This window comes from Panthera pardus, unplaced genomic scaffold (assembly GCF_024362965.1).
Source record: "Panthera pardus isolate Hobbes unplaced genomic scaffold, ASM2436296v1 HiC_scaffold_13, whole genome shotgun sequence".
Lineage (NCBI taxonomy): Eukaryota > Metazoa > Chordata > Mammalia > Carnivora > Felidae > Panthera > Panthera pardus.
In genome coordinates this window covers 145,784,232-145,812,225 of record NW_026526688.1, presented here as the reverse complement: position 1 = coordinate 145,812,225, position 27,994 = coordinate 145,784,232, and the positions used below count along the sequence as shown (strand labels likewise).

The following is a 27,994-nucleotide window of genomic DNA, read 5'->3' as shown; positions in this document are numbered from 1 at the left end:
TCACTTTTTGCCAGCACCAACATTGGCTTTGCAGTCTACCTGACTTTCCTCATTCTGTTCTTGTGTTCCTTTTGCCGTTTTCTTGAGGTATTTTTCCTTCTCATAAGGCCGTGTTTTGCAAGTCTACGTTTGAGTTCATTTTTCTTTATATAATTCATGGAATCTTAAATCATGCCAAAGCCAGTTGTCTTGCCACCACCAAAATGGGCTCTGAATCCAAATACATAGATGATATCTGCTATGGTCTTGTACATTTTGGCTAGTTTTTCCAGAAGTTCTGTCTTAGGTACTTGACAGTTGCCTTTCCGTAGTGAAGAACATCAATGACCATTTTTTTCCACTGAAGTAATCAGCTGGTGGTCATAAACTTCCTGGTTGGAAGGGTTACTGTGCTGTTCCTGATGGTGGCAGAGTTTCAAGCAGCCAAGAAGGAAAAGAGACAATATGTTTTGATACATTTACATTGTAAGATAATTACCACAATCAAGCTAATTAACATATTCATTACTTCACATAATTATCTTTTTGTGTGTGGTGAGAACACTTAAGAACTACTCTATTATGGGGCATCTGGGTGGCTCAGTCGGTTGAGTGTGCGACTTCTGCTCAGGTCGTGATCTCGTGGTCCATGGCTTCGAGCCCTGAAGCTATGCTGACAGCACAGAGCCTGGACCCTGCTTCCAATTCTGTGTCTCCCTCTCTCTCCGACCCTCCCCCACTCATGCTCTGTCTCTCTCCATCTCTCAAAAATGAATAAATGTTAAAAAAAATTAAAAAAAGAACTACTCTATTAGCAAATTTCAAGTGTTGTAATACATTATTATTAGCTCTAGTCACCATGCTAAACATTAGGTCTCCAAAATTTATTCATCTTATAACTGAAAGTTTGTACCCTCTGACAAACATCTCCATTTTTCCCTCAACCCCTAGCCTCTGGTAACCACTATTCTACTCTCTATTATTATGAATTCACATTTTTTTCCCCAGATTCCTTATATAAGTGAAATCATACAGTATTTGTCTTTCTGTGTTTGGCTTATTTCATTTAGCATCATGTCCTCCAGCTTCATCCATGTTGCAATGCAGGATTTCCTTCTTTTTTAGGCTAAATAATATTCTATTGTGTATGTGGTGTGTGTGTGTGTGTGTGTGTGTGTGTGTGTATGTGTATGTGTGTGCATGTGCGTGGTAGTCACATAGGCTATTTCCATACCTTGATTGTGGTGATTAATGTTGCAATACATACGGGAGTGCAAATATCTCCAAGATAGTGATTTTATTTCAATGTATAACCAGAAGTGGGATTGCTAGATCATATAGTAGTTCTATTTTTATGGAATCTCCATACTGTTTTTGATAATGGCTGTATCAATTTACATTCTGACCAACAGTATACAAGGATTCTTTTTTTGCCACATCCTCTCGAAAATTAGGCATCTTTCTACTTTTTCATAATAGCCATCCTAACAAGCATGAGATGATCATTGTGAGTTTGATTTCCATTTCCCCAGTGACTGATAATAATGAGCACTTTCATATATACCTGTTGACCATTTATATATTTATTTCCTTTTGGAAAAATGTTCAGGTCCTTTGCCCATTTTTTAATTGGGTTATTTGGGTTTTTTGCTATCAAGTTATGTGAGTTCCTTAAATATTTTAAATATTAACCTCTTATCAGATGTATACTTTGCAAATATTTTCTCCCAATCCATATGTCGCCTTTTTATTTTGTTGATTTTCTTTGTTGTAAAGAAAATTTTAAGTTTGTTGTAGTCCTATTTGTTTATTTTTGCTTCTGTTGCCCTTATTTTTGGTGTCAAATTAAAAAAATAGCCAACACCAATGTCAAGGAGCTTTGTCTTACTTTTATTTTAAAATTTCACAGTTTCAGATCTTACATTAAAGTCTTTAATACATTTTGAGGTTTTTTTTAAGTTTATTTATTTATTTTGAGAGTGAGAAAGAATGTGCACCCAAGTGAGGGAGGAGCAGAGAGAGAGGGAGAGAGAGAATCCCAAGCAACCTTTGTGCTGTCAGCACAGAGCCCAATGTGGAGCTTGAACACATGAACTGTAAGAACCTGACCTGAGCAAGATTAAGAGTCAGATGCTTAACTGACAGAGTCACCCAGGTGCCCCTGAGTTTTGTTTTGTTTTGTACAGTGTAAGGGTTCAATTTTATTGTTTGAATGTAGATACCCAGTTTTCCCAACTCCATTTATTGAAGAGACTATCCTTTCCCTATTGTGTATTCTTGGTGACTCTGAAGAAGATTAGTTGACCATATTATGTGTGGGTTTATTTCTGGGTTCCTGATCTTAGAGGAAAGGATTTCATCTTTTCACCTGTGAGTATGATGTTAGTTGTGGGCTTGTCATATATGACTTTTATTATGTTTGGAATGTTCATTCTATACCTAATCTCACTTGATCATGGTGTATAATCCTCTAATATTTTGTTGAATTCATTTTCTAGCATTTTGTTGAGAATTTTTGTATCTATATTCAACAGAGATATTGACCTTTAGTTTTCTTTTCTTGTAGTGTTTTTATCTGGCTCTGGTATCAGTAATGTTGACCTTGTAAAATAAGTTTGTGTCACCTCCCCTTCAAGTTTCGTAGAATTCACCAGTGAAACCATCTGGTCCCTGACTTTTCTTTGCTGGGTAATTTTTGATTATTCATTCAATCTCCTTGCTAGTAATTTGTCTGTTAAGATTTTCTATTTCTTCATGAATCAGGCTTCATAGATTGTTTGCTTCTAGGAATTTATCCATTACTTCTAGGTTACCCAATTTGTGGGTATGTAATTATTAACTATTAATGGTATATAAATATTAATAATCATTTCTTATGATGATTCTTAGTATTTCTGGGTTATTAGTTGTAATGTCTCCTCTTTCACATATTATTTTACTTATTTGAGTCTTCTCTCTTTATCTTAGTCTAGGTAGAGGATTGTCAATTTTGTTCATCTTTTCAAAAACCAGCTCTTACTTTTTTGTTGATATTTTGTATTGTTTTACTGGTCTGTATTTTATTTCTGCTCTGATTTTTGTTATTTCCTTCTTTTGGCTAACTTTGGCTTAGTTCTTATTTTTCTAGTTTCTTGAGTTAGATTATTAGTGATCTTTCTTCTTTGTCTTAATGTAGACATTTATCATTATAAACTTCCCTCTTACAAGTGTTTTAGCTACATACCAAAAGTTTTGCTATGCTGTATTTCCATTTTCACTTGTTTTAAGATATTTTTAAATTTCTCTTTTGATTTAATTTTTGAACTATTGATTGTTCAGGAGTAGATATACTTTCCACATTTGTTAATTTTCCAGTTTTCTCCTGTTATTGATTTCTTGTTTCATAACATTGTGGTAAAAAAAGAGGCTTGATATTATTTAAGTCTTCTTAAGTTTGTTGAGACTTGTTTTGTGGCTTAAGAATTGTGGCCTGGAGAATGTTACATGTGTCCTTGATAAAAGTGTGTATTCTGCTGCTATTGCATACAATGTTCTGTATGTCTGTTAGCCCTATTCTGAAGTGTAGCTCAAGTCTAATGTCTCTTTGTTGATTTTCCGTCAAGATGGTCCATCCATTGTTGAAAATGGGGGATTGAGTCCACTACTGTTTTGCATTGTAGTCTATTTCCCTTCATATCTATTAATATTTGCTTTATATATTTAGATGCTCCAATGTTGGGTACAGGGCAAGTGCAAGGTTGGAGGGAAGATGGCAGCCCCAGTTCTGGGGAATTACAACAGCAGTTTCTTTGTGGGAGGGAGGTAGAGCAGCATCTCTCTTTCTGGGGTTCTCCCTGGCTGCTATGGCTGTTGGTCACTACAATGGAAAAGATTTGGGTGTTCCATGTGGACCAGGACATTGAAGTCTGCTGATGAACACTAGAGGGTCCTCCGCTATGAAAGCTGCAGAGAGTCCACCGCTGTTGCAAGGGCTGTTGAGATAATCAGCAGCAAAATCTCCCAGGGTTCTCCACAGAGCTGGCCATTAGGGATCACAGTGGCACCTGCCACTGTAGAATTGCTACGGATAGCCTCCATCCTTCTGTTTTGTTCCTAGCCACCTCCAGATATCTCAGCTGTGCCAATCTCACCAGTGATCCTCTTGTACAGTTATCTCCCCCCCCCCCTTTTTTTTGCTCCACTAAGTTGCTATAGGTTTTTAATTTGACTCTGAGTTCTCCCAGGGCTATTTTCATTCCTGGATCACTATCTAATTGTTGTTTTATGTACAGAGATGAAGACTGGTATCTTCTGCTCCATCATCTTGCTAGCATCACTCTCCAAGAAAAAGTCCTTATATTTACCCATGTAGTTGCCATTTCTGATGCTCTTCATGCCTTTATGTGGATTTAGGTTCCATTTGGTATTATTTTCCTTTTTCTTGAAAGACTTTCTTTACTATTTCTTACAGTGCAGGTCTGCTGGTGATGAATTCTTTCAGCTTTGTTTTATGTCTGAAAAAGTCCTTATTTCATTTTTGTTTTTGAAAAATATTTTCACAAGGTAAAGAATTCTGGGTTGATTTTTTTTTCTTTCAATACTTTTAGGATGTTGTACCACTATCTTCTAGCTTGAATTGCTTCTGATAAGAAATTTACTCTCATCTTTATCTTTGGTCTTGTATCATATGTCTTTTTCCTCTGGCAGCGTTTAAGATTTGCTTATTATTACTAGTTCTAAGAAATTTTGCCGCTAAGCTGTGTTAGATAGGACCAGACAAGATTTAGTCTATGATGAAATCTTACCAATCACTGGGGCAATAATCTTCTCAGTATCCTAAAGCTTTCCACTCTGGCTGTTGGGAACATGCACTATCTTAGTCCATATTGAGCTATGAATACTCTTCCTTTAATCCTTTCGGGTCGTTCTCCCCCAGCTTCAGATAGTTTCCTCACATGTATGTGCTAATGAATAGTTAACTGAATATTCAAGAGACACTCTCTGGAGATCCCTAGAATTCTTTCTCCATGCTTTCTCTTCTCTCCTGTACTATTCCTGCCACTTCTAGCCTACTTAACTTCCTCAGACTCCCAGCTCCTTCTCTTCAATTCAGGGTTATTCCTCCTGCACTGCAGCCTGAAACCTTTCTCTAGGCAGTAAGCTGGGGATAGTATAGCTTACCTTATTTGTTCTCATTTGACAGGGGACAAATGTCCTTCATAGACTGATAGCCAATATCTTCAAAGCCATTATTTTACAGATGTTATCCATTTTTTCTACTTATTTCAGGCAGAAGGGTAAACCTAAACCTGGTTACTCATCTTGACTAGAAACAGAAGTCCACAGTGACTGTAAAATTTTTTTAATGTTTACTTATTTTTGAGAGAGAGAGAGAGAGAGAGAGAGAGAGAGAGAGAGAGAGATAGCGTGAGCAGAGAAGGGGCAGAAAGATAAGGAGATACTGAATTCAAAACAGACTCCAGGCTCCAAGTTGATAGCAGAGAGCCCGACAACGGGCTCAAACTCATGAACTGTGAGATCATGACCTGAGCCAAAGTTGGACGCTTAACCAACTGAGCCACCCAGGTGTCCCCACAGTGACTTTTTAAAAAAAAAAGTGCAAATCTTCTTATATTATGCTACTCATAAAACCTGTCAATGGCTTCTCACTGTTCCTAGGATAAAGTCCATAATTCTCGACAAGGTTTTCAAATTTTGGCCACTTCTAGGGTATCTTGTGCCCTTACTCTCCCTTTACTCTATGTTTCAGTTACTCAAACCCAGTGGACACTCTACCTCTCCTTCCCCTGCCTTTACCCCATGCTTTGTGTGCCCCCTTCACCTAGCTCACTCATACCTACAAATCAGTTTGTCTTGAATGCCATTTTTTTTTCAGGAAAACTGTCTTTGGCTTCTCTCAATAAGTTATGTTTTAATCATTGTCCTCATAGGTTAGAGATCAATATTAAGGTGGTACTCTCTAATATATCAGGAAATTATGTTAAATAATTTCTGAGCATGTTTCCAATGATAAATTTCCAAGGTTTGATAAAATAAACATTCTTTAAAAACAAATACATTATTTGTATATGATATATATACATATCTTACTTATTAAGATTATAATACTTTATTAAATTTGATTGTAGAAGTGTTGAATGGGATCTGGTAGCACTTAACTTCTCAGGAAGGCTTTTTGAATGAGGTTAAACATTGCCATACCCATTATACCTCACCTATAATTTGTTATTATTTCAAACTCAATATATTGACGAAGTACTCAGTATTATCAGTATGAGAGAGGTAGTATAAAATCAATCTAATTCCTAAAGAAAGTTAAGATTTACTTAGTAAAATAGGCTCATATGCAAGAAACAGCAAGAAATTGGACAAATATTTATAAGATAATAATTAAATGCATATTAAGTTGTATATTCAATAAGTCCTGCCCTTGCTACTCTAAGAGTGGAAAGGTTTAGAGCAGATTAGGTAGAGAAATTAGCCATTCAGATTTAAGCTAGAGAAGGGACTCCAGAGGCAGTAAATATTAAGTAAATTAGTTAATTATCTGAAATAGCTAGAAGAAAAAGGAGGCGAAAGAATAGATATAAAGCATTGCCAAAGAAAAAAGTTGATAAAACTGAATCTGTTGTCAAATGCAAGGAATACATGTTAGGTCAAAAGCTAGAAGACAAATCATAGGTCATAACTTGCGTCAACACGAGAATTCAGTGGGAGAAAGAAGTAAGATGGCAATGAAGATGGAGGACTTAGCACTCCCGATATGAGAAGGGCTGTAGTACTTGAAGCTCCCTGAAGCCTCCCTGTTACTAAAGCTTAATTGTTATTGGGTGTGGATCACATGCTGAATATGTGAGGGGCCTGAATTAAAGGAAATTGGTTGGAGAGATTTTTATTCTGACCCCTGCATAAACACCCAGGCTTTCCTTCTCAAGGAAGAGAAGACTTTCCCAAGGTTTTCCCTAGAAAACCTAGCTATCACATCTCTTTGGTGGGATGCTCTGTTCCACCTCTGTGCCTTAAATCAGTCATTTATGGCCATAGCCCCAGGTATTTGTCTATTCTGATCTGTTCACTATGATTATTTTGTACACAGCTCCCTGCTTCCTGATCTGCACCCATTCATTCCATAGTCCATCTAGCCTCTTACTGTGGCTCCATTCCCAGATTACAGTTCTGCTTCTGTCCTTTGAACTAGACTTTGGTATTTGGTTTCCTCTTTCTGATTCTTGGCTTGCTCTCAAAAGTATGTTCTAATGATCATGCCCACTTCAAATGACTTCACTTTCATTATTCTATAGGGACTCAACCCCTGTTTCTGTAGGCAACATAACCGCCATTTCTGGCCATGGAGTGGTGCCTCAACAAAAACCACTGGACCTTACATAAGAGATTTGCGTCAGTGGTTGTTCATATGTGTTTTTCTTTACTAAGTACTGTCTCCATTGGATGCAGTGCCAGGGCTGGCTATAATAATGACAAAGTCCAAATCATTCCCTCCTGTGTGTTTTGGCTCATTGTCTCTGGCAGTTGGGTAAGTTGCAAAGCATTGGGTTCAGAGTGGAGTTTTAATGTCAAGTGTACAGAGATTAGTGAAAATGAATTTTGGATGCAAGAATGGCAAAACTGGAAGTAGAAGGCCCCTACTTTATGGCCAGAAATCTAGAAAGTAGTGATGGGTGGTACATATCTCTTATGAAGAGCCACAGAGTCTGCTCTTTGTATTGTCTTTCTTAGTGTTCAAGATTGTCAATTTAAGCTTTCATTTGTTTAACAGGTACTAATTGAGTACCTACCATAAATGTATTAGGCTCTGGGTTGGAACTTGGGAATACAACGGTGAGCAAAAATAATCATGGTACGACTGTTACTCAGCTTACAAGCTAAGTGGGGGAAAGACATTATACAAGAATCCACAAATTATCTTATAGATTATCAATAAATATGGTATAATAATGTAACTATTGATATAATCAAATGTAAATAAGATAATAATTAATGGAAAATAATCAATAATTAATTAAAATAATTAATGGAAAGCATAATTGAGGGAAAACTGAAACTATGGTAATTACTATAGGGAAGAAGTACATGGTACTATAAAAGTACAATAGTTCTTTCTTGAGAAATTATTGTTGATCTGACATGGTAAAGGGAAATAGATAACTAGGTAAAGGAGGGATAAAGTACATCTATCCTAATTCCTTCTGATAAAAGGAATTATTGTGGCTTCAAGTAGTTGAAAGATGGCTATTACTGCCATTGTGTCAGAAAGCTATGAACAGCATATTGCCATATAAGTCTAAGAAACAGGTAAAGGCCAATCACAGAGGGCCATTGTAAAGCTTCTGTCTTTACCTAAAGAAAGATGGGATGCCACTGAAGTGTATTAAGCAAGAAAGTGCTGTGATACATGTTTTGAAAAGGTCATCCTAGTTGCTTATGTGGAAGAGACCAAAAGATGCAGTCAGAATGCTTATTTAGTAGATTCAGGCAAGACATAATGTTGGCTTACACTAATATGTTAATAGTGGAGGTAACTAAAAGTGGTTAGATTCAAGGTATATTTTAAAATCAGAGCAAATAGGACTTCCTGATGAATTGAAGATGAAGGATGACATTTTCCTCCGATCTTTCCCCTCCCTTCCCTTTTAGAAGATGATCTTATCTCCTATTTTACTAGAATAGAGTCATTAGGCAAAAACTCTCTCATTTACCTGCCAAAAACATGCACTTGAGAAGGGCCTAGGGAAATTGATATCTTCAAGATTTCAGTTAAAGGGCAGGAACTTATCTGAAGAAGGAGATGGAAGGTGTTATGATGATGATGGTAAAGTAAAGGATGAATGGAGCAATTCCATTTGCCATATAATGGAAGCCTGGGTGAAAGGTCTGGTGAAATTCTTTGAGGGGGACAGACTATGGGAAGTAGCTTGAGGATTTGACTTAGGTGGTCATAGACATAGAAATTGGCAATCCGTCGGAAGTCAGGACAATGCTGGTTGCAGAAACTGAAGACTCGTGCTATGAGGCCTAAGTAATAGTGGATATGAAAACCACAGAAGCCTTGCATCAGGAGATGTCCATGACTCCTTTGGGTTCTTTTGGATTTCTTCCAGGAATTGACCGAGCCAAAAGTTATGGTGATGCTAGGTATAAAGGAAAACAGTAGACATGAAATACATATTTATTGAAGAGGGTATATATACAAATTGTGAAAGGCCAATTTCTCTGTTTTAAGATGGATGATGTAGTCATATTAATTATTTGATATGTAGCCATGGACATTTCTTTCTGTGTCTGGTTGGTCACTCTTTTTAACCTCCATCTGTGTGGATAGTGAGTAGGAAGGGATGAACTAAGACATTGAAGAATTTGAGGGAAGTATTCTAGAAATACAAGGCTAGTCACTGTATATGGTCTCACTGTATATTGCCAGGTCGTTTATAGAAAGGAAACACCTTTTCTTTTAAAGTTTATTTATTTACTTTTGAGAGGAGGGGAAGGACAGAAAGAGAGAAAGAGAGAATCCCAAGCATCAGTGCAGAGTCAGATGCGGGCTCAACCTCACTAATTTCAAGATCATGACCTGAGCCAAAATCAACAGTTGGACACTTAACTGCCTGAGCCAGCCAGGTGCCCCGAGAGGAAACACCTTTTTAATCGGCAAGGCAGCAGGCTCTGAAGCAGAATATGATCCAATGTAACGAATACTTTGTGCCCCACTGTGGTGGAAGCACTGAGAATTGTGCTAAAACTATATGAAGGGGAAGGGCTAGGTCAAACCCTTTTTAATGAACTCTGAGGGATTAGGGTATAGTTTTTCCCAGGGCGTCCTGAGCCTTCTTTGCTTCTAGATGCAAACCTTATAAATAGTGGTTTGCATCAGAAAGTTCTGTCAGAAAAAGGATTACCAGACATCCTCATGGGTCATATTCAGGATCTTGAATGGATCTAACCAGGTTACATTGTCTGGGCCTCATATTAGTGCAAGCAACACCTTGATTCTTCAGGGCTGTTTCTAGTAGTTCTGGAGCTCCTTCAGATGCTTCTTGGTTCAAGCGTTTGCCTCTTCTCACCCACTGATGAAGTTTTTCACTTCTAGCTGTGGTTGTAGGGCCATGTCAGTCTTTGAACAAAGACCCTCAGGCATGAATAACCTTGTACATCAATAATTTTATAGATTCCTCTTGCCTTATATGAACCTGCTATATATGATATGGAGTTGAACTTTCTTTTTTTTTCTTTTTTTAAAAATTTTTTTTAACGTTTATTTATTTTGAGACAGAGCATGAACGGGGGAGGGTCAGAGAGAGGGAGACACAGAATCTGAAACAGGCTCCAGGCTCTGAGCTGTCAGCACAGAGCCCGACGCGGGGCTCGAACTCACGGACCGCGAGATCATGACCTGAGCCAAAGTTGTTCGCTCAACCGACTGAGCTACCCAGGCGCCCCTGGAGTTGAACTTTCTAAGAAGAATATGATACACTGCACCTGATGTATGCTTAGCTCTCTTGTCATTTGTGCTATTCCTTGTTAAGGACATCAGGTCACAGAAGAGTTTTAAGACCTCTCAGGTAAATGTATCCAGACCTTAGAGGCAATGTTTATAGGAAATATATGCAGTCTTGTATATTGTGTAATTAGTTATTGCCATCAATAGCTTTCTCTAGAAATACGTGCACAGGCAGAGTACACCTCAATCTGAGGGACCCTTACAGAGGTGATTCCTCTATGGAGATGATGGAGGGCTCTCTTTATGATGTGAGAAGGAGATGCAAGGCAGGGTATGGGTGAGATTGAGGTGAAGAAGCTGTTCCACTCTTGAAAGATAATTATCATTTGTAGACCCTAATATCTTATCCAATTTCTCTAACGTACTTGGCTGGAAAAGATATCATTCAAGCTTCTTTCAGGATAATAAAGCCACTATATAATTTATAAAAATACGGGATTTGTTAAACGTGAAAGGAGCTTTGGAAATGAAAGTCTGGAAGAAAGGAGTTAGAAACTCAGAAAGATCATCACCAGTCAGTACTTTCATCACACCAGTACAATACCCGTCTGGTGGACAAGTTGAATCCTGCAGGGAAAATCAAGAAGCCAAGTCCTTCAGGATGCCAAAGTGAAGGTAAGATCTACGGAAATTGCAGCTTCTAGGAAGTTATTGCCTTCATTTAGGTATTGCCTCCATGGCTCTACAGTCAAGTACCTGGTAGAGGGCATGGAGTCACAGTTGGCCAGCAGAAAAAGCAGGTGGGAAGGAGTCAAATGCAGGGGAGGAAAAGCTAGCACCTACTAATACTCTGTGTCTTTTTTTTTGTCACCATGTCTGACTGCAATGACCTTCTAAAGGTAATAACTTCTGTTTCATTTTTGCCTTCCAAACTTCTCATGTAGTTCCTCTTTTGGTCAACTCTAACTTTGTACTATACAGGGAAAAGAATTTTGGGAAATGTAGTTTTCAGCATTAGCTAAATTCATGCAACAAAATCTATCACAGACATTCAAACCCAAAGTTCTCAAAGATACATTTATTGGAGTTTCCTCAGAGATGAGATGGTATAGTAGTGCTAGGGCCACAAAACCAAGGCAGTCATACAAGGCTACATTTTTTGACATATCTGGATCATGGGGAATCAAAAAGCTACCTAAGTGTCCCAATGGCTAAAGAGTATTACCAAATACTTAAACTGCTCCAAGTGGGTCTGGAAGACCATTTTCCTGATAATGTTCTCTCGAATGTGGATTAGATTGCACATTCCCTCTGAATTGGCCTAAGGTCTTGGGGATGGACATTCTCATACCAGCACAGATTTACTGTTGCAATAGTTTCTGGAAGACATTGGGGTTTCTTGGGGTGCCTGGGTGGCTCAGTCGGTTGAGCGTCCTACTCTTGATTTTGGTCAGGTCATGATCCCAGGATTGTCAGTACTTTCAATGGGAAAGTGGGACAATGGGAAAGTGTGGGATTGAGTCCCTGCTTTGGGATCCATGGTGACACAGAGCCTACTTGAGATTCTTCCTCTCCCTCTCTCTCTCTCTCTTCCCCACCCTTCTGTTCTGCCTCTCTCCCCCAGTTATGCTCTCTATCTCTAAAAAAAAAAAAAAAAGAATTGGGGTTTCTCACTCTTCTCTTCAAGAGTACAAGGGCCCCAGCAAAAGAATCAAAGAAAGTTGAGAGATCGTCACAGATATTTAATTTATGGTATTCTAAGGGACATAGACATCTTCTAAGAGTGGATTATATTCCTTTTTCACTTTTGAATTTGAGCCACAGATGCAAACTGGATCACGCAGTCAACTCTTTATTCACAGTTAATATCTGCTTCCTATTTTGAGAACACCATTTAATAGGTCAAGTGTGTGTGTGTGTGTGTGTGTGTGTGTATCTGTATAGCTATCTATCTATCTATCTACCAATTATCTATCTATCTCCTCAAGAATGAGAGCATTGGGTAGTAAAATAGTTGTCCCATGCATAGCCTGGGGGAATGCTATATTCAGTTTAGTTGAAGTTCAGTATCTAAGTACTCCAGGAGTTCACAGCATTGTGTACCTCTAGCTAGTTGATGACAATAGCCCTCCAACAGCAATTGCCTATCTGATGTATATACCTGGACATATTTTCCCAAAATATTCTAGCTAAATTTGGAGCTCAGTACAAACACAGCTTCTTCTTTTTCCTCCCTTAGTCCTCTTCACTTGTCTCTCTACACTGGAAATTCATCTTTATTCTGAGAAGGAGGTCATGGCTACTAGGCGGTATGATAAGATGGCCATGTGTAAAGTGTGATGAAGATTTTGATGGGCTGACCTGATGGTCAGGTTTTTTGAATAAGGAGTTCGGGCTATCTTATCCCAATGTGGTGACACTCTGATACACCACCCGAATCCCTTTTTAGTGAAGGACTGAGCCTCAGCGGCTGAAGGGACTATCTATAAATAGCTTTCAGAGATTGCCTCAGTTACAGAGAATCACACAAGAAGTCCTATAGCCAATAGTTGATTGATGTGGAGTATAAAGCCCTTGCCATCTGAAAGGCCATTCTAGCTCCAAAGGTTCCAAAGGGGTTGGTTGAGGCTGTCGCTTGACTTCTTCCTCTCCTCACTCCTGCTTCCTTTTCCTTTCTTCCATAAATGTCGATCCCATGGGTATACCTTTGTTCCATGAATACCCCCCCATACACTAAACTCAATCTCAGGGACTACTTTCTAGGAATCTGACCTACAACACCTGTACAGTTGTGAGTCTTTCTTGGAGCTGTGCTTGTTGGAAAGGCAGATGACTATTTCTTCTCTCATTCTGTCTCCTCTCGGATATGAACACTGTGGTAAGCCTATGGATTAAAGGCATACTGCCACAGTAAAAAAAGAAAAAAAAAAAGTGCTATTGGAGTTTAGAAGAAAGAAAGTGATCAGTGGTGATCAATGAGAGCTCAAGCAGTAAAGAAAGACTTTGCAAGGACTATGCTTTTTATCTAGTCTTTGATCCTGTTCTCCCTTTTTTCCTCCAATCTATTCTCCAGGCTGCAGCTATTTATTTTCAGACCCAAATATGGTCACATTGCCTTTCTTCCTAAAGTCCCCCAAATTGCTTCTCATTATTCTTGGTCTAAAGTTGAAATTGTCTTTAAGACTCTGGACCTGGATCCTGCCACCCTACCCCCCAACTGAATCTCGCTCGGTGTCTCTAAAGTACCATGTTAATGTGCTCCTGGGCCTTTCCATGTATAGCTCTCCTTGCCCAGACCACTCCTTTATGCTTACTCCAACTTATATTTCAGGACTCACGTTCAATGTCACTTCTTCTGGGAAACCTTTCCTGACAATGTAGTTGCTTTGTGTTTGGCCCTGCCATAACACCCTGTACTTCCCCTGGAATAGCAATTACTCAATTTTGCTGTAATTTTTTGTTTTTCTTAAATACTATGCACTCTCTAATAACACCTAATGTTTTTTTCTAATTTTTTAAAATATTTATTTTTGAGAGAGAGAGAGAGAGAGAGAGAGAGAGAGAGAGTGAGAGAGAGAGAGAGAGAGAGAGAGTGAGAGAGAGAGAGAGAGAGAGAGAGAGAGAGAGAATGTGTGTGTGAGAGCAGGGGGAGGGGCAGAGAGAAAGGGAGACAGAATCCTAAGCAGGCTCCTGGCTCTGAGCTATCAACAAAGAGCCTGACGTGGGGCTCAAACTCATGAACCATGAGATCATGACCTGAGCTGAAGTTGGACACTCAACTGATTGAGCCACCCAGGTGCCCCTAACACCTAATGTCTATTGAGGGCTTACTATGTGCCAAGAACTGTTCTATGTACTTGGCATGTATTATATCCTTTAATCTTTACAAAAAACTTATGATACTATAATACCCTTTTTTGACAGATAAGGAAACAGAGGCAAATGGAGGTTAAAGAATCTCATAGTAGGTGGCATTTTAGTTTGTATTTTAATGTGGTTTGATTCTGGAGTCCATGCTACCACTACATTATGTTTTGATGCCTGCCACATGATAAATGCTCAACAAATATTTATTGAATGAATGAATTTAATAGGCCCAACTGGAAGAAAAGAAGAGCACTGAGGATTATTGGAAATAAAGTAAAAAAGTTAGGTCCAGATTTTGGAAACTCTAGGATCCTGAGAAGTAGTTTAGATGAGAGGTGGTTGGGAATAGAGATTCATTGTTGAAAACACTTTTTAAAAGATTAGGTTGGCAACAGTTTGTGCAACTTCTACTCTGTGCCTTCTAACTCAACCTTCAACTTGAAGTTAGAACATTTAGAAAAAGGCAGGATGAAAATATTAATGGGAAAATTATGCAATAGTGCATAAAATCTAAAGGCTGACATTTTGTTTCCTTTAACTGAAGGTCATATACATTTAATAAAGTATCTTTTTCAGATAATTTATGGTGTGACTATTAATATCTTATATTTTAAAAACAGGAACAGATTAGAAAAATCACTTCCTACAGGGTGTTTAGGGGCAAGTCATATCCTTTGAGAATTCAAGTTACATGCTGTTACCAAAGCTCTTTATATGTATATGTTTTTGACAGATTTCTCTTATTAAAACATTTTTTTCAATTAGGGTTTTAGGATGCATATTAAATCCAAAATAATAAAATCCGCTGTAACTATCTATAACTTTTCTTTCAAGTTTATTTATTTATTTTGACAGACAGAGGTAGAGAGTGCATGTACATGCATGTGGGGAGGGGCAAAGAGACAGAGGGAATGAGAGAGAGAGACAGAGACAGAGAGAATCCCAAGAAGGTTCCACACTGTCAGTGCAGAGCCTATTGAAGGGCTCAAACCCACGAACTGTGAGATTATGACTTGAGCTGAAATCAAAAGTCAGATGCTTAACTGAATGAGCCACCCAGGTGCCCCCCTCTCGATAACTTTTAATACTTTCTGTTGGTTCCATGTTCATAAGGTAAATAATACTTTTTTTTTTTTTTTCTCTTGCAAACAAAGCCACGTATTGGCCCAAGTGTCTTAACTGGAAAACTTTGCTGTAATCTCTAAGTGTGAAATTCCACCTTCAAGTATGTTTGTTGAGGGTGGTAAAGACTTAAAAATCATTGTCCTCCAAAGTAATCTGACTACATTAGGTGAATACCAGGAACTTTAAACATGGTTTTGGGGCTTACCCAGGGGTAGTGTAAGAATCACAACATTCCACTGCTTTCTCCACCCTGTTCCTACCCCCAACCCCCTTTTTTACACATATTACACTAAGAGTGAGACACTGTAACCAAATCTCCCTATTATAATAATATTTTAGGTGTCTTAATTATTTCAGAACCAATAATCCAGAGTCTTCTGCTCTTCTAAATTTTTTTCACTTTCTGTTTCCCTATACACTACTGTGTTACTGCTGATGAACATTGTGGCAATCTAGAGATATAGACATGAGTTTTAGTGAAACAGACAAGACCAGGCTAACAGGAAAAGACTTGTCTTTGCATACCTGAAAGGCCCTTTTTGTTGCCCTGGGCAATATATATCTAAACCTATACATTCCTGTTTTTAGAATTTGGGAATACAAAGGGGAGATACACAAAATAATACCTTACACTTGCAGGGTGTCTAAGTGTGATATTTATTATCAGAAATGGCAGAGAGCTTTGCATCTTAGAAGTGCAAACAGCAGTCATTTACAAATAATATATGAAATATAATTTATGTTTCATTTATATGCTGCAAAAAGTTATACGACTATAATTATAAATTCTATTTTCATTCTCTCTTGCTCCCTCTTTTCTTCCCTCCTTCCATCCATTTTTTAAAAATCTGTAGTGTTGATTAGGTGATATAAATAACACAGAGAATTTACTGTACTTTGAGGAATATTATCTTTAGCATATTTTAACATATAATTATTGGTTTTAAGTTTCCATCTTATAATACTGAGATGAAAGCCAAAATGCAAAAGAATTTAAGTGACTAAACATATTATGTAATATATAATATAATGTGATATAATATGTTGTGGTATGATATGCATTCAAAAAAAGAAACCCAGGAAGTCTCAATCGAAATAAATCACTTTTGAGAGTTTTGTGGAGAACACTTCAAAAAGATAGGCAATAATTCTCTGAAACAACTGAAATCCAGGCCTGTGTTCCTTCAGTTGTGAGAGACAGGTCCTACATATTAAAACATAATGAACAAAGAGAACAGATAGCAGTTTTTAATATGAGCTTCAATCAAAATTCACAGAGAAAGTTTTGATTTTTTGGCATTGATTTGCAATGGAGCTGCTTCTTTCAGGGACAACTCTACATAGCATATGGCACAACCAGAGCGGCAGGAATTTATTCCTTACTAAGGATGGTCGATAAATTTCCTAAGCAATACTAGAGAGGAAAACCAGCTATATGTAATAATTTATATTAACATACCACAGGGCGCCTGGGTGGCTCAGTCGGCTGAGCGTCCGACTTCGGCTCAGGTCATGATCTTCCAGTGTGAGGTCGAGCCTCGGGTAGGGCTCTGTGCTTGCCGATGGCTCGGAGCCTGGAGTCTGCTTTGGATTCTATGTCTCCGTCTCTCTCTCTGCTCCTCCCCCACTCGTGTCCTGTCTGTCTCTCTCTCTCAAAAGTAAATAAACATTAAAAAATAATTTAACATATGACAAATCAGGTATTTTGGAACAGTGGGGAAGTGAATGAGGAAGATTTTATCAAAAAAGTAAAGATTAAAATGTGATGAGTGATCAGGACACAACGTGAAAAGGTTTATAAAACATAGAAGAGCATACCTGGATATTTTAAAACAAAAAATTAGGAAAGTTTAGCCTCTTTTTTGATGGAAACAATATCTGTATCATATAAAGAGTTCATAGAAAGTGAAAACCTAAATATCAAATTCTCAAAAAAATGAAAAAAGAATGTAATTTAACAAGGAAAAATTAATAATGAGACATGCAAAAGTGACCGGTTTCAGTAGAAATTAAAAATTCAATCTCAAAGAGTGACATATTATAGTTGTATTCCTATTAACATATTAAAATTTTGGAGAAATTTAAATGACTAATGGTGAGATTATTTTGAAATTGCTGTATTTTGCTGGCATCAGGATAAATTGCTCAAACCATTTTCTGAAGTAATTAGGCAATAATATAAAAAGTTACATAGTCTTCTCCTTTTGATTTTCTAATACTCCTAGGAATTTATTCTTTTGAAAAATTCTGAAGAAAAAAATGGCACGCATTATAATTTCATAGGATGGGGAAGGAAAAACAGCAAATGGCTAACGATAGAGAAACTCAATGGAATACTATACTGCCATTTGGAAGGGATAGTTGGGGCACATGGGTATATTCAGTGAGGTGCTTCTCAATAACTAAGATTAAAGAAAAAAGATAATTTTGCAAAAAGGAGGCAGAAAAAACTCAAAGCATAATGGATCAAGGCAGAAGAAGGAGAATGGCTCCCAGGTCCAAAAAATATAACTGTAACCAGAAGGAACTTATTGACACTCCTAATGAATGTGTCAGTTGACAACAGGATTGATCCCCAGTGGAAATGACAAAAAGGCAGAAATCTTCAAGACAAAACAGGTCTTCCCATGCAGTACTGTTTAGGACTTTATTATACTGCTTAGAAGTGCTGGAAGCTATTGTGGGGACAGGCACTTAATTGCATTAGGGACTACGTGTTTGTGGTCCATTCTAATCAAGCAACCTCCTATGCAGCTTGCCTGGAGGGAGAGAATGTGATAGGTCAAAGCAAGCACAAGGAAATAGGCTTGTACCTTTACTTCTTAATTCTCCTTGTAAATGAATCAATTGCTATTTTAGCATCACAGATGTCTCTCAGGTTTGATAGGATGAATTGATATCCCTGTATTCAATTAATTCTGGGACAGGGAACACACTGGGTGTCCCAGCCTGTGAAATGAGGGGACAGTGAAAATTTTCACAAGGTGGGTGGAATGTTGTGGACATGACTAGTTAGCCAGCCTTCCACAGGTGATACCTCATTTTACAAAATCTTTGATTATCTACACATTAAGATGAGGAATCCATGCAACAAGCAGAAAAACAGTTTTAACATAATTTTAAATGAAAAAGGTGAGGCATAACATTTTGTCTATTAAGAAAGCAGCAATTTAGGGGCGCCTAGGTGGCTCAGTCGGTTAAGCCTCCGACTTCAGCTCAGGTCACGATCTCGCGGTCCGTGAGTTCGAGCCCCGCGTCGGGCTCTGGGTTGATGGCTCAGAGCCTGGAGCCTGCTTCCGATTCTGTGTCTCCCTCTCTCTCTGGCCCTCCCCCGTTCATGCTCTGTCTCTCTCTGTCTCAAAAATAAATAAACGTTAAAAAAAAAAAAAAAAGAAAGCAATTTAAAAGATGCATGAATATGGGCACAATAATAAGGGAACTAGGGAAAAGAAACAGTAACTGAATTAGAAGGGCATGCCAATGTTTCGTTTTCTGTAACTGCTGTTTTGTTTACATCATAAAAACAGGAGAAAAATAAATAAAAGTTCTGCATTGTATGGATATACAGTTTATAACAATATGATATTTAATCATATAAATCATAGCATATTTAATAATGATCAAATGATAAAATATACATTAAGCAATGCTAAATTTAGAGGCATTTTCATTTCTAAGTTACCTATGAATCTGTTAAGGTCAATACATGGTAACAGAGAAAACTCAAATTTAATATGAAGATTCAATAGCCACATAACTATATACCTCATACCAAAAAGAGTATTTTCTGGACATAAATATAAATGAATATCTATTTGCATCTGCTAGTTTTTCATAGTCAAAATCTATAAGAAATAATTTTGTTATGCAGATGCTCATAATTAGGAAGCTTATCACATGGTGATTTCCATCTACATCCTTAGCAGTTAAAGGTGTTTTTCTTTTTTAAGTATCGTGATCTACGATTTAAATATTAAATAAAATTTATTGTTAAGGGCTACAAGTATTGGGCTAGTAGAACAAAATAAAGTCAAATGTAAGCATTACCCAAATGTAGGCTTGAAATTAAAAATTTAACCTTAAGTATGTAAGTAATTTCATTCACATAGTGATTGAAAATAAGCAGAAATGTTATCACTCCAATTCTTTCCTTTCCTTTGTGTGTTTATTCTTTTCCTTTAATCTCTCTTTTTTCTTTTCACCACTGAATCAGCTCAGTGCAAGCCTGCACCTCCCTCTACAGTGTGAAAATAGCAGTTCCTTTTCACTCATTCTGCAGGAGAAATAATCTTCCCAAGAGGAACTTTGTTAGTGCCTCCACAGTCTGCTTTGCAGGGTTCAGCATCAAAGCCTATTTTTATCACCAGTTCTCCTGCTTGCCCTCCGTCTGGCTGCTGTGGAAGCTGACTAGATGTGAGTCAGTCACTGCTTACTACATTCAGAACAATTTCTCATGGGTAAGAGTAAACAACAAGGAGTCATGGACTATAAAGTTAAAATAAACTGCAGTAGCTTTATAGAAAAGCAAGGAGAGAGTAGATTTTATTGTAAATAAGGAAAGAATGGAGTCCATTGAGTCTCTCCAATACATTATATCATCAGTCAGACTTAAAACACTTTGTATTCAAGTAGGCTGAAACCTATTTAGCTAGTCTCTATACTTCTCATTCATGGCATGTATAAATGTGAATTTAGACTTAGTTTAAAATTATCTTTTTGTTTGTTGGTTCCTGGGTGCATTTTATTCTACAATGACGTTTACCGGGATACTTTTGTAAGCACAGATGTGTACAGTATTGAAAATACAGTATATGCAAACACAGAGAGACAGAAATAGACCCAATTTTAAGAGGTTGTAAAATACAATTCTCTTTTTTTTTTAATGTGAATATAGTTGACACACAATGTTACATTAGTTTCAGGTGTACAACTTATAGGTGGTTTGACAAGTTTATACACTATGCTATGCTCCCCACAAGTGAAGCTAGCATCTGTCTCATTGTATTATTATCACAATATCATTGACTGTATTCCTTATGCTGTGCTTTTTATTCTTGAGATTTATCATTTCATAACAGGAAGTCTGTATATCCCTCTCCCATGCACCCATTTTGCTCAACCACTTACTCCTCTTTCCTCTGGCAACCATCAGTTTATTTTCTGTATTTATAGATCTGATTTTGCTTTTTGTTTGTTTATTCATTTGTTTGTTTGTTTTTTTAGATTCTACCTATGAGTAGAATCATATAGTACTTGTCTTTCTCAATCTGACTTGTTTCACTTAGCATAATAGCCTCCAAGTTCATCTATGTTGTCTCAAATGGCATTGTCTCATCCTTTTTAACTGCTATATAATATTCCTCTGTGTGTTTTTGTGAGTGTGTGTGTGTGTGTGTGTGTATACTACATTTTCCTTATCCATTAGTCTATTGACAGACACTTAAGTTGCTTCCATATTTTAACTCTTCTAAATAATGCTGCAGTAAACATAAAGGTGTATACATCTTTTTGAAATAGTGTTTTTGTTCTCTTTGGGTTAATACCCAATAGTAGAATTATTGGATCATATAGTATTTCTATTTTCAATTTTCTGAGGAACATCCATACTGTTTTCCACAGTGACTGTACCAACTTACATTCCCACCAACAGTGCATGAGGTTTCCTTTTTTCTCCGCATCCTCACCATAAAATACAATACTCTTAAATATGCCAGCCATCTCCCACAAACACAGGTATATTCTTAGATGTCTTTCCCTTCCCCTCTACTCCTTTTGGAATACACGGAAAGACAGGAGGAAGCCAAATATAAACATGTTATTCAACACAAGTAGACATCAAAGGAAGAATTGAGTAAAAAATATGGTGTGAGATTAATACAGATAAAATACATAATTTTGAACACTAGTGATTCCACTATCATGTTGGTTTAAAAAGTTGTATCTTGCAATTATTTTAAAGAAATAAATTTAAAAGCCTTTTCTATAAAAATAAATACAAAAGGCTTTTCCATTGTCTCAAAATAGTTTTTAAAAGATCTCTATTGACATACTCTACGTGTGTTCTGACTAATGTAGAGTAGTCTTGAGGTTGTATTTCTTTATGAACTGGATTTATATTTATGTTAATGCAGTATTGGATTCTATTAACCATTTAAAAAAAATTTTTTAATGTTTATTTTTTTGAGAGACAGAGAGCAAGTGGGGGAGAGGCAGAGAAAGAGAGGCACACAGAGTCTGAAGCAGGCTCTAGGCTTCAAGCTGTCAGCACAGAGCCCGATGCAAGGCTTGAACCCACGTACCATGAGATCATGACCTGAGCTGAAGTCAGATGCTTAACTGACTGAGCCACCCAGGCACCCATGTATTAACCATTTTTAAGCATCCATTTTATATTTTAGCTCTTTGTGAGTGCAGGACCTACTAAAATCCTCTCATACTTTTCACATAGTCATTATCCTATGTTTCTGAGATTGAAATTTTGAACTTAAGAGCAGAACATTGTGTGAACTACAGCCAAATTTTATCTCATTTACTTCACTTCTTTATTCTAAATTCTTTAAAAAAAATTTTTTTTTAATGCCTACTTATTTCTGAGAGAGACAGAGACAGAGCTTGAGAGGGGAAGGGCCAGAGAGAGAGGGAGACACAGAATCTGAAGCAGGCTCCAGCTCCGAGCTGTCAGCACAGAGCCCGATGTGGGGCTCGAACTCATGAACCACGAGATCATGACCTGGGCTGAAGTCAGACGCTTAACCAACTGAACCACCCAGGCGCCCCTTCACTTCTTTACTCTAGTCAGTTAAGGTAATCATTCTGAATCTTTATTCTGTTATCAGTCATATCATTTACTGCAGGGGTTGGCAAACTTTATCTATATCTGTAAACTCTAGATTGTGAATATTGTAGGCCTTGTGGGCCAGGGGTCTTTGTTACATGTTGGAAGAAAGAAAGACTGAAATAAAGAAAATAAGAGAGAAAGAAAGAGAAAAGAAGTAAGGAATCTTTTGAATGTAAAGAGCATTCTTAGCTCAAAGGCCATACAATGGCAGACCTCAGATCAGCTTTGACCACAGGCTGTAGTTTGCTGACCTCATGGTTATATTGCTGTATTGCAAATCAGCTCACTTAGTGGCTAAAAATATGAAACATTATTATCTCCCTGTTTCTGTGGGTCAAGAATCCAGGGCTTGGCTTATCTGGGTACCTCTGCCTCAAAGACCCTCACCAGGATTCAGGTGCTGTCTGAGCTGCAGTCCCATCTGAAGCCTCAACTTAGAGAGGACCTGGTTCTGAGCTCACTCACGTGGGTATTGGCAGAATTCAGTTCCTCGTGGGCTATTGGACTGAATGTTTCAACTCCTCACTAGCTGTTGGCCAGAGGTCTCTCTCAGTTCCTTGCCACATGGACCTCTCCATAAGGCAGCTTGATTCCATCACAGCAAGTTAGCAAGAGAACAAGAAAGAACATGCAAAATGGAAGCCATAATCTCTTTGTAATCTGATTTTAGAAGTGACTCCCATCACTTCTGTTCTATTACATTTATAGAAATGAGTGATTAGGACCAGTTCACACACAAGGAGAGGGGATTACATGAAGGTGTGAATATCAAGAGGTAGGAATCCTTGGGACCATCTTACAAGCTTTCTACCACATCAGCCCATCCAGAATTTTCTGCAACTTAAACAAAGCATGCCTTATTAATCCCAGTTTTGGATTAAAATATTGGAGAAGGGGTGTTTGTGACAGAGTCTTGCAGCATATTTTTCCCTCCAGACTGACTCCAGTCCACTAACTAAAATTATGAATATTGCTAGATGCCTAACTGTAAATTCTCAATAGTGGTGTCATCTGACTAACATTTTGTCATCGTATCTTTGGAGATCTCAGGAGACATTTCTGTCAAAAGCATTTTTAAAATCGCACTGTTTATGCTTCGCCGGACAGGTGAAATCAAGTTGAAGTAAGATTCAAGGACTGTCTTGAAGAATAAAATAAATCATAGCAATACTGGAGCTGAACGGATGTCATAAATAGAGAGGACCATTTCCATCTGCCTTGCCTTCTTGACAGGCAGTTTTAGGGCTGACTGCATCTTCTATGAGACTCAATTTTTTTAGCCAACTAGTGAAGCTGTCTTTCTCTTACTTCCATTCATGCTCTCCTAGAAAGATTTGTATTTTCTTGTAGAATAGCTAACAGACCAAATCAGGGGCAAATTATAAACATTTTAACAGTAAATCACAATCATAGTTGATTCAGGGATCTTTCAAAGTTAGATAATACTAGTCATTAATGCCTGCCATCTACATAGCAACCATATACCAAAACAATGTTTCTACTACTCCCAGAAAGAAGTGTAATACTCTGGTCAGAATTGACAATATAAAGTCCCATAGTTTTAAGCTCTGTATCACTCAAACTTCAATGCCACTGAAAGATTGCAACTCTTTCCCTATTGAGCAATATAACAATTACTACTTATTGAGTGTATACTATGAGCCAAATGCTGCACTAAATAACTTTATAAGGATTTTCTCATTAATTCTCTTTAACAATCGTGGGAGGTAGGTACTATTATTACATGCATTTATAGAGAAATTAAGCAGCTTGCCTGTGATCACTCAGAAGCCAAATTCTAAAACCCAGTATCCTAAATCCAGAGTGCTTTCTCTTAAAGCAGAGGCACAAGTATAACATTTCTTTGAAAAATGCTAAGGCAACTTTTCCTAGGAAACATAATTGAAGGATTTACTAATTACTAACTTTTAAAAAAAGTTTGACACCACTAGATGGCAACATTTTCAAAAGCTTTAAAAAAAACTTTAAAAAGTTTAAGGTAGAAAAGTAATTCAACTTCATTATTATTTTATTTTTTATTTTTAAAAATATAAGCTGTATTGAAGCATAATTAAATAACATAGTAAGATATTTAAAATGTATATTGTGGTGATTTGATAAATGTATAGATTGTGAAAGGATTATTTCCATCTAGTTAATTATCATATCCATCACCTTATTTATTTATTTTTAGAACATTTAGGTTCCACTCTCACAGCAAATTTCAGTTATAAAACATAGTCTTATCAACTAGAGTCACCATGTTTTACATTGGATCCTCAGGCCTTATTCATCTTACTGCTGGAAGTGTGTACCAACTTCTCCTCATTTGCCCCACACCCCAGTCACAAGCAACCACTTTTCTACTCTGTTTATATGAGTTTGACTTTTGGGGAATTTATTTATAAGTAATTGCACGCAGTATTTGTTTTGCTCTGTCTGGCTTATCTCACTTTGCACGATGTTTTCAAGGTCCATCTGTGTTATCACAAATGGCAGGATTTCTTTCTTTCTCATGGCTGAATGATAGCCCATAGCATACATATACACACACACACAAATTTATGCATATATTTACACACATATATGTATATATTATTTTTATATATACACAATTGTATACATTGTGTGTATATTATGTGGTATGTATGTGTATTTACATATATACATAAATGTAATACATAGGCACACACAACACATTTTCTTTATTCATTCATTGATGGACAGTTTAAGTTTCCATTTCTTGGCTATTGTGAATAATGCCACAGTGAACATGGGAGTGCAGATATCTCTTCAATAACCTGTTTTTATTTCTTTTGGATATATACCTAGAAGTGGAATTGCTTGATGATATGGTAATTCCATTTTTAATTTCTTGAGGAACTTCATACCGTTTTTTTGCTACACCAATTTAGATTTCCACCAACATTGATTAGGAGTTTCTTTTTTTCCTCTCCTTTCCAATGCTTGTTATGTCTTGGCTTTTTGATGATAACCATTCTAACAGGTGAGGTCATATCTCACTGTGGTTTTAATTTGCATTTCCTTGATGGTTAGTGATGTTGAATATCTTTTCATGTATGTGCCTATTGGCCATCTGTATGTCTTCTTTGGAAAAATGTCTATTCATTCCTCTGCCCATTTTTTAATTGTTTTTTTCTTTTTGCTATTAAGTTGTGTAAGTTCTTTATATATTTTAGAGGGGCGCCTGGGTGGCGCAGTCGGTTAAGCGTCCGACTTCAGCCAGGTCACGATCTCGCGGTCCGTGGGTTCGAGCCCCGCATCAGGCTCTGGGCTGATGACTCGGAGCCTGGAGCCTGTTTCCGATTCTGTGTCTCCCTCTCTCTCTGCCCCTCCCCCGTTCATGCTCTGTCTCTCTCTGTCCCAAAAATAAATAAAAAACGTTGGAAAAAAAAAATTTATTTTAGATATTAACCCCTTATCAGATAAATGATTTATAAACATTTTTCCCTTTCTGTAGGTTGTCTTTTCATTTTGTTGGTGGTTTCATTTGCTCTGCATAAGCTTTTTTAGTTTGATGTAGTCCTATTAATTTATTTTTGCTAATATTGTCTTCACTCTCAGTGTTAAATAAAAAAAATCATTGCTAAGACCAATGTCAAGGAGTTTCCCTTTATATTTTCATTTAGGAGTTTAATGGTTTCAGGTCTTATTTCAAGTCTGTAATCTATTTTGACTTAATTTTTGTGTACAGAAAAATGATGTATAAAATGATGAGATACAGTTTCATTCTTTTGCATATGTCTCTTCAGTTTTCCCAATACTGTTTATTGAAGAGACTATTCTTTCCCTATTGTGTATCTTTAGCCCTTTTGTTGTAAATTAGTTGACTATATATGTTTGGGTTTATTTTTCAGCTCTCTTCTGTTTCATTAATCTATGTGTCTGTTTTTATACCAAACTCTACGTTGATTGCTATAGTTTTGTAATATAGTTTAAAATCAGGAAGTGTGATGCCTCCAGCTTTGTTCTTCTTGTTCAAGATTGCTTTGGCTATTCAAGGTGTTTTGTGGTTCCATACAAATCTTGGGGTTGTTTTTTTCCATTTCTGTGAAAAATGCCATTGGAAGTTTGGTAGGGATTAGATTGAATCTACAGATTTCTTTGGTAGCATAGACATTTTAAAAATACTAATTTTTTGAATCCATGAACATGTAATATCTTTTTATTTGAGTCTTCTTCAATTTATTTTATCAATATTTTATAGCTTTCAGTATATAGGTCTTTTACGTATTAACTTTATTCATATGTACTTTATTCTTTTTGACACAATTGTAAATGGAATTTTCTCAATTTCTCTTTCTGATAGTTCATTGTTAGAGTATGGAAAAGTGACTGGTTTTTGTATACTGATTAAGTATCCTTCAACTCTATTCATTTATTAGTTCTCATAGTTTTTGGTAAAGTCCTTAGGGTTTTTGACATATAATAATAATATGTCATCTGCAAACAGACACAGGTTTACTTCTTTGCTTTCAAAATAGATGTCTTTTATTTCGTGTTTTTTGTTTGTTTGTTTGTTTTGTTTTGTTTTGTTGTGCCTGATTACTCTGGCTAGGACTTCTGGTACTATGTTGAATAAGAATGGTGGAAATGGAAATCCTTATCTTGTTCCTGATCTTAGAGGTAAAGCTTTCAGTTTTTCACCATTGAATATGATCTTAGCTATGGCATGTAATTTATGGCCTTTATTATGCTGAGGTACATTCCCTCTATACTTACTTCATTCATTTAAATCAGGAATGGATGTTGAATTTTGTCAAATGCTTTTTCTTCATCTAAAGAGATGATCACATAGTTTTTATCCTCCATTTTGTGAATGTGGTATATCACATTGATTGATTTGTGTATGTTGAGCTATGCTATATATAACAAATTTTAGTGACTTTACAATAAAATTTTTACTGCCTGGAATGAATCTCTCCTCATTTATTTCATACTCTTGTAGACATTTTGAGGTCTCACTTACATATGTATCTTTTTTCTCTGTGAGACTTCTCCCACTTATGCAGGCAATTATATTTTTCTCACTGTACCATTATCGTACCATGTACATGATCCATTTGAGTCTTCAATATGTTGCATATGTCCTGGTGATATACTTATGTGTCTATCTTCCCACTCCATTGGGGCAGTCCTAAAGGCAATATTGTTAAAAATTCATATTTGTAAACGTCTCATCCACCCCAGTCTCTGTACACAGTGTTTAGCATTATATCTGACACAGTAGTTTCTCAATACCTGAACAACAACAAAAAAAAAGACCTGAAATTTACATATCACAACCTATTGATCTAATTCTAATAGCCTTTGAGTTCTTTTCACATTTTTGTTATTATATACACTGTTTCAAAAAAAATCCTTGTTTCTGTCTTGGGCATACATGAGAATTTCTTTAGAAACTCTAGCAGCAGAATTTGGGGATCGTAGAGTACATATACCTACACATGATTTTAACCATAGTTGACATTTATCATTCATTTTGGCTGTTCATCAAGTAATTTGCCTTCCTATGCTTTGGGAACTTCCCATTTTATGAATATGATGGGAGACAGAGTGTACTTTCCACCATAAATGCTGAAATGTCAAGTACTTACTTTCTTAACTTTGCTTGGACCTAGGGTGTGGACATGTGATCTTGGTTCTGTACTTGGAATTGGGAGTCCATGCATTAGATGAGAGGAACTCTGGACAGCTGTGTAGGTCAT

General features: G+C 36.9%; 1 pseudogene; it reads right to left on the bottom strand.

Moving 5' to 3' along the window:
- On the bottom strand, positions 1–27,994 carry LOC109274996 (40S ribosomal protein S24-like; annotated as a pseudogene).